Below are 8,236 nucleotides of genomic sequence, written 5' to 3'. Positions count from 1 at the left end.
GAGGTGATCCTGAGATGATGGGAGTGATAGTAGCAGTGCTGTATAGGAGGTGATCCTGAGATAATGGGAGTGATAGTAGCAGTTCTGTATAGAAGGTGATCCTGAGATGATGGGAGTGATAGTAGCAGTGCAATATAGGAGGTGATCCTGAGATGATAGGAGTGATAGTAGCAGTGCTGTATAGGAGGTGATCCTGAGATAATGGGAGTGATAGTAGCACTTCTGTATAGGAGGTGATCCTGAGATGATGGGAGTGACAGTAGCAGTGCAATATAGGAGGTGATCCTGAGATGATAGGAGTGATAGTAGCAGTGCTGTATAGGAGGTGGTCCTGAGATGATGGGAGTGATAGTAGCAGTGCTGTATAGGAGTTGATCCTGAGATCATGGGAGTGATAGTAGCAGTGCTGTATAGGAGGTGATCCTGAGATGATGGTAGTGATAGTAGCAGTGCAATATAGGAGGTGATCCTGAGATGATGGGAGTGATAGTAGCAGTGCAATATAGGAGGTGATCCTGAGATGATGGGATTGATAGTAGCAGTGCTGTATAGTAGGTGATCCTGAGATAATGGGAGTGATAGTAGCAGTGCTGTATAGGAGGTGATCCTGAGATGATGGGAGTGATAGTAGCAGTGCAATATAGGAGTTGATCCTGCGATGATGGGAGTGATAGTAGCAGTGCTGTATAGGAGGTGATCCTGAGATAATGGGAGTGATAGTAGCAGTGCTATATAGGAGGTGATCCTGAGATGATGGGAGTGATAGTAGCAGTGCTGTATAGGAGGTGATCCTGAGATGATGGGAGTGATAGTAGTAGTGCTGTATAGGAGGTGATCCTGAGATGATGGGAGTGATAGTAGCAGTGCTGTATAGTAGGTGATCCTGAGATGATGGGAGTGATAGTAGCAGTGCTGTATAGGAGGTGATCCTGAGATGATGGAGGTGATAGTAGCAGTGCTGTATAGGAGTTGATCCTGAGATGATGGGAGTGATAGTAGCAGTGCTGTATAGGAGGTGATCCTGAGATGATGGGAGTAATAGTAGCAGTGCAATATAGGAGGTGATCCTGAGATTATGGGAGTGATAGTAGCAGTGCTGTATAGTAGGTGATCCTCAGATGATGGGAGTGATAGTAGCAGTGCTGTATAGGAGGTGATCCTGAGATGATGGGAGTGATAGTAGCAGTGCTGTATAGGAGGTGATCCTGAGATGATGGGAGTGATAGTAGCAGTGCTGTATAGGAGGTGATCCTGAGATGATGAGAGTGATAGTAGCAGTGCTGTATAGGAGGTGATCTTGAGATGATGGGAGTGATAGTAGCAGTGCAATATAGGAGGTGATCCTGAGATGATGGGAGTGATAGTAGCAGTGCAATATAGGAGGTGATCCTGAGATGATGGGAGTGATAGTAGCAGTGCAATATAGGAGGTGATCCTGAGATGATAGGAGTGATAGTAGCAGTGCTGTATAGTAGGTGATCCTGAGATGATGGGAGTGATAGTAGCAGTGCTGGACAGGAGGTGATCCTGAGATGATGAGAGTGATAGCAGCAGTTCTGTAGAAGAGGTGATCCTGAGACAATGGGATTGATAGTAGCAGGGCTGTATAGGAGGTGATCCTGAGATGATGGGAGTGATAGTAGCAGTGCTATATAGGATGTGATCCTGAGATGATGGGAGTGATAGTAGCAGTGCTATATAGGAGGTGATCCTGAGATAATGGGAGTGATAGTAGCAGTGCAATATAGGAGGTGATCCTGAGATGATGGGAGTGAGAGTAGCAGTGCTGTATAGGAGGTGATCCTGAAATGATGGGAGTGATAGTAGCAGTGCTATATAGTAGGTGATCCTGAGACAATGGGAGTGATAGTAGCAGTGCAATATAGGAGGTGATCCTGAGATGATGGGAGTGAGAGTAGCAGTGCTGTATAGGAGGTGATCCTGAAATGATGGGAGTGATAGTAGCAGTGCTATATAGTAGGTGATCCTGAGATAATGGGAGTGATAGTAGCAGTGCTATATAGTAGGTGATCCTGAGATAATGGGAGTGATAGTAGCAGTGCTGTATAGGAGGTGATCCTGAGATGATGGGAGTGAGAGTAGCAGTGCTGTATAGGAGGTGACCCTGAGATAATGGGAGTGATAGTAGCAGTGCTGTATAGGAGGTGATCCTGAGATGATGAGAGTGATAGTAGCAGTGCTGTATAGGAGGTGATCCTGAGATGATGGGAGTGATAGTAGCAGTGCTGTATAGGAGGTGATCCTGAGATGATGAGAGTGATAGTAGCAGTGCAATATAGGAGGTGATCCTGAGATGATGGGAGTAATAGTAGCAGTGCAATATAGGAGGTGATCCTGAGATGATGGGAGTGATAGTAGCAGTGCTGTATAGGAGGTGATCCTGAGATGATGGGAGTGATAGTAGCAGTGCTGTATAGGAGGTGATCCTGAGATGATGAGAGTGATAGTAGCAGTGCAATATAGGAGGTGATCCTGAGATGATGGGAGTAATAGTAGCAGTGCAATATAGGAGGTGATCCTGAGATGATGGGAGTGATAGTAGCAGTGCTGTATAGGAGGTGATCCTGAGATGATGGGAGTGATAGTAGCAGTGCTGTATAGGAGGTGATCCTGAGATGATGGGAGTGATAGTAGCAGTGCTGAATAGGAGGTGATCCTGAGATGATGGGAGTGATAGTAGCAGTGCTGTATAGGAGGTGATCCTGAGATGATGGGAGTGATAGTAGCAGTGCTGAATAGGAGGTGATCCTGAGATGATGGGAGTGATAGTAGCAGTGCTGTATAGGAGGTGATCCTGAGATGATGGGAGTGATAGTAGCAGTGATATGTAGAGCTTGTGGATCTACCTGGAGTGGGCAGCAGCAGGAGGCGTGGTGGTGCCAGCCCTCTCCCAGCCGGTGCCTCCTTTCTGTGCTGTACGTGCCAGTGTGCACTGAGCTGCAGATCACAGGGGAACCCGAGAGCTCTGCTGCTGCTGCTGCTGCTGCTGCTGCTGCTGCTGCTGCTGGGAGAACAGGCACAGAGCCGGAATGTTCTCATTGAGCATCTGCTGGTGGATGTGATCGGAGGAGATCGGCCTTCAAATCTTGGATCTATAGATCTCGCTCTCACCACTGCAGCACTTGCTGCCACTGTTTTCTTCATGTGAACGAGCCTGAGCTATTTTCCACTTTGACTTGGGATTATTCTTCCTGACAGACTTCTGCCTCCCTCCCCCACCTGAAGTAGAACTCTACCTTCCTCTTCCTCATTCATCTCTACTCTTCTTTCCTCCTTGTGTCTTGTGTGTTTAATAACTAAACATCAGCACCAGCCCTTCCTTGCTCCTCTGTGACCCCAGCACCCCTTGTCCAGGTGAGTTGTGTCTTTTCTGCACTTTCTCCTCCGCTTTTCTTGTGTTCCGGGAATGCATGGGTTACACTGTCCTCTGATGGTGTGTGATCATGGGAGCCGATAATGGGGTGACCATGAGCCAGGAATCTGTGCCAGCAGCTGCCTCTAGATTCTGGAAGTTTTAGGTGTGGCCATCAGGAACTCTGCTTTCTGTGCTGAGGAGCTTCGGGTTGTGCTGACCCTGCCCAGGCTGTGAGAACATAGGTGCCCCAGGGGGTGAGAGCATGGGTGCCCAGAGTGTGAGAACATGGATGCCCCATGGGGTGAGAACCTGGGTGCTCCAGGGGGTGAGAACATGGGTGCCCAGCGTGTGAGAATATGGATGCCCCAGGGGGTAAGAACATGGATACCCAGGAGGTTAGAACATGGATCCCCCAGGGGGTTAGAACATGGGTGTTCCAGGGGGTGAAAACATGGGTGCCCACGGTGTGATAACTTGGGTGCCCACTGTGTGAGAACATGGGTGCCCCAAGGGGTGAGAACATGGGTGCCTTAGGGGGTGTGAACATGGATGCCCTATGGGGTGAGAACCTGGGTGCTCCAGGGGGTGAGGACATTGGTGCCCAGAGTGTGAGAACATGGATGCCCCAGGGGGTGAGAACATGGGTGCCCAGGAGGTTAGAACATGGATCCCCCAGGGGGTTAGAACATGGGTGTTCCAGGGGGTGAAAACATGGGTGCCCACGGTGTGATAACTTGGGTGCCCACTGTGTGAGAACATGGGTGCCCCAAGGGGTGAGAACATGGGTGCCCCAGGGGGTGAGAACATGGATGCTCCAGAGGGTGAGAACATGGATGCCCCAGGGGGTGAGAGCATGGGTGAAGGGTGTTGGTGCATTCCTATGCCAAAGCCATATGTGACTTATGTAGAGGTGAAGTGTAGGAAATGTAGGGTAGACATTGATGGAAGGGCAGGGGAGGCAATGATGAGGCTGGGGTGGGACACCAAGTTCTGTGCTGGAGGAACCCTGGCCATTCAGGGATTGCTACATTGTCTTTTGATATGTTGTAGATAGGAGATTAGAGAGAGGGGGTCACTGAGTTAGGTGCCATATAGAAGACTCAACTCAACAGGCCTCTGTCCACAGGAGGACACACAGAACACTTGCTATAGAATGTCTTCAACCTTCAGAGACACCATAGATAGAAATGTCCTGGCCTGCATGCTTTACTTCAGATCCATTATGGTTCATACCCAGGTCAATTATCAAAGGAGTCATGTTGAAGTAGATGTATGCAGAGGAGGCTGGCTTGGATGCTGTACATTACTCAACATAGACAATTAGCACCATGGGAAGCTTCTCATTACTGTGCCATAATTATAATTAGGACATGTGCTTTGGAGATATTGCTGCAATGTTATATATATAGAAATGGAATGCAAGTTCTGATTTCACAGAGTTCAAAGCCATCAATATTACGCAGGGATGGGATTACTCCTTGTAAGGTGAATTACACAGCATGTTGCCAGCAGAAGATGAGCACACCATGGGGCTTCATTCAGGAGATGAGCTCCAGATTATGGTGGGAACACTAAATCATAAATAGACCTGGATAAGCGGCGGTTACGCGTTCTAGATTGATAGGTCTTATTTTCCTAATACAAAGTAATGTGCTGCGGACACACACGGATGTGGTGAAACATATAAGTGACCCAATGTGTATAGGGAGCCGAGCCATGTCCTGGCTGAAGTGACAATATCAGGCTGATTATGTTCTGGATCAGATATTTCTCCAGCACAGGCTCTACGTTATATAATTGCACTCTCTGATCTTTCCTAATCACATCAATAAGCTCATTTCACATCATGGGGGAGGTTTGAAGTTTGCAAACAGTGGCCTAGATTCTGGAGATGACAGCTGAGGGAAGCACTGCCTTGCAGCTGGAGGATGATCAGATGCCTCCTCATCTGGCACAGCACCCATGTTAAGGCTGTACCTCACTGATAATTTAGTTCATTGATCTGATGGATTCTACTAATGACGCTTTTCTTCTGATTTCAAACGTTTGATTAATTCAGGTAAAGTCACTGGAAATAGAAGCGTGACCAGGCAATGTCCTAAGTGTATCCACAGACATCCTCATAAAAGTGTTTAGACCTGAGAGGAACAGCAATTAGAAAGGCACTAAACACAAAGATCGCTTCGAATCTGGTCACACAACCATGAACGAGTTGTAACTGGATCCAATCTCAAAACATGGTTTTTATAGTGGTGTACTCAATAACCAAGTGCTGCTTTAGGCCGTAGGCGTTTCATGAGCAATTATCCTAAGGCAGTATTTATGCAGAAAGTGTTCTTCAGAGTTAGGACCTGTCACCTGATCAATAAAAGCCCTTTATGTGGTTCTGAATTCGGCACTGTGCTTCTTAGGGGTCTAATACTCTTAACTAAACCTCAAGTGTGAAGGCCCCTCTCTGACTGGGGGAAGCGTGGTGGAACCACAAAATGGCTGATACCTATTTTTTTTAGCTTTCTGAAGCATCAGAGTGAGAACCATTTACAGCACACAATCTGAGCCATGACAGACTAAAAAATGGCTGAAATTGCTCGGTATTAAGAATAGTGTGTTCCTGCCCTCCTGAATACATGACTTGTGATAATATCAGATTTCGGAAAATACTAGAGTAATGGAGACTTCTTTACTTGTGTGCTGAGTTCTCATTGATGAAAACCATGAACTGCCTATCAGATGAACCTCGGCGTCCATCCTTAGAAGAGTGTTTCCTCTGGCTACTCAGTAATAATAGCAACATGCGTCCTCTCATTTTCTTGCTTGTTCTTGAAAAACAAAAGCTAGATCTCCCTCCGACAAGTCTTTCTACCTATAAGGGTATGTGTCCACATTCAGGATTGCTTCAGGATTTGGTCAGGATTTTATGCAGGTAAAATCCTGACCAAATCTGCACCTGAGGTCACTGGCAGGTCACCTGCGTTGTCCTTGAGTTTTTTCTGCAATGTAATGACATGCTGCGTTCTTAAAAGACGCGCCGCATGTGAGTTTTCTCGGGTGTGCCGTATGCGTCTTTTACTGCATAGTGGAGACAGGATTTCATGAAATCCCCTCCACTATACTGTAACATCTGGACGCTGCGTTTTTTATGCATGTTGCTCAATGCTGCGTCAAAAACTGAGCGTTTCCTGAACGTGGACACATACCCTAAGGCTGCGTGTCCACGTTCAGGATGGCCGGCGGTATCGTCGGAGCGGCAAAGCCGCTCGGCGCTAAGCCCCGCCCCCTTCTGGGACGCGATGATGCCGGATGTGTTAACTGTACACATCCGGGATCATCGGCCCCCTCCCATAGGGCCCTGTGTTATGCCTTGCGGGGACGCAGCGTCCCCGCAAGGTGAACGGACATGCTGCGATCTGAAAAGACGCGCAGCATGTCCGGAGTCGCAGGGCCTACGCATGCGGGTTTCCACGCATAGTGGACACGGGATTTCAAAAAATCCCCTCCACTATCCTGGAACATCTGGACGCTGCGTGTTTGACGCTGCAGCTCTGCGCAGCGTCAAACAAGCAGCGTTTACTGACCGTGGACACACACCCTAAGATATGTTCACACCTTGCGCTTTTGCCGTATTTTTAGTGTAGTTTTTTTTCTGCTCATTTTTTCCACAATAAATAAACCTTGTATTTTTCTGTCCCAGCAAAGTGACTGAAATGTCTGAACTCTCATGCCCATGCTGCTAATTGTTTCCTTGCAGATTAGAAGCCATTTCAGATCTCAACATGTCAATTCTTGCAGTGTTTTTCACCAATTTGAATCACTGTGTGCCCGTACCCGAACGCTACTTTGCCCTACAAAAGGTTGGGCATTCCATGGTTTATTTTGCTTTTCCTTGATACCAATATATGAAAAAGCTAAAGGTGATTGTCAAGTTGCCTAGAAATATTGTGGGTGTAAAAAATCCTCTCCTCCATTCCTTTGGGGCGCCTTTTCATTAGATTGCAGTGGACGGATGCTGATGAGTGCCATCACCAGATATGTCCCCACGTTACCCACTACTTTCATATATCCCTTAAATCTGGGATCGAAGATAAAGAAGATAGAGGTGAAAATTGCCGCTGCACCTTTTTCTTCATCTACATCAGGAAGTTGCATGTAAAATGAATAATTGTTCTTTGGTGCATAGGAGCTTACATAACGTGCTCATCTTGTTAATTAATGCGTCTCTTTAGTTTCCATGCCAAATTCTCATTTCAGTAATGACTGAGCTGGAGACTTCTTCCTGCTTCCTTCAGGTTTATTGCCTTGTGCTTCTATGAATTATCGTAATCCAATTTCTCCATCTGCTACAATGCAATGTGCTACTGTATACGGCGATGCTAAGTTACTGGATACTTTAGTATCAAATGTACCCACAGATTGCAAGCCTGGAATATACCAATATCAGGAAAGCATTCATCACTTCTATGTTAGCTTTCTTTTCAGCCTTTATTATCATCAAACTTGCCATTCTACACAGGGCTGTGGAGTCGGTAATCCAAAACCTCCGACCCCTCAATTTCCATGACACCGACTCCACGACTCCAACTCCACAGCCCTGATTCTAGACACCCACAGTAGAATTACAGTGTAACCGCCATTTTAATACTTATTCCTTTAATCAATAATACATGTGAAAGTAAGACATTTTGTAATGTATATTATCGGAGAAATCTGCTTTTTCTTCTCAAGGTTGGATTTTTCACCCTCAGTTCTGGGGTAAAATCTGTCTTTAGTGAATGCAGACTTTCTCATTATGACAATTAGAATTGTATGAAAAGGGGAGGAGGGAGAAGCTAGAGGGAGACACAGACATTCTGCTGCAAGTTC

At 46.6% G+C, this 8,236-nt stretch overlaps 1 protein-coding gene across 5 annotated transcripts in view; it reads left to right on the top strand.

The window, feature by feature from the left end:
* Positions 1 to 2,893: 2,893 nt before the first annotated feature.
* Positions 2,894 to 8,236, top strand: part of LOC143782270 (poly(rC)-binding protein 3-like) — a 2,306,623-nt gene continuing 2,301,280 nt past the window's right edge. For all 5 annotated transcript variants that reach the window (XM_077269554.1, XM_077269555.1, XM_077269553.1 and 2 more), the window contains exon 1: positions 2,894 to 3,375. The gene's annotated coding sequence lies outside the window, so the exon portion shown is untranslated. The remainder of the gene's footprint in view (positions 3,376 to 8,236) is intronic.

Source organism: Ranitomeya variabilis, chromosome 6 (genome assembly GCF_051348905.1).
Source record: "Ranitomeya variabilis isolate aRanVar5 chromosome 6, aRanVar5.hap1, whole genome shotgun sequence".
Taxonomy (NCBI): Eukaryota; Metazoa; Chordata; class Amphibia; order Anura; family Dendrobatidae; genus Ranitomeya; species Ranitomeya variabilis.
Note: the sequence above shows the minus strand (reverse complement) of the source record. Positions and strands in the feature narration are given on the sequence as shown.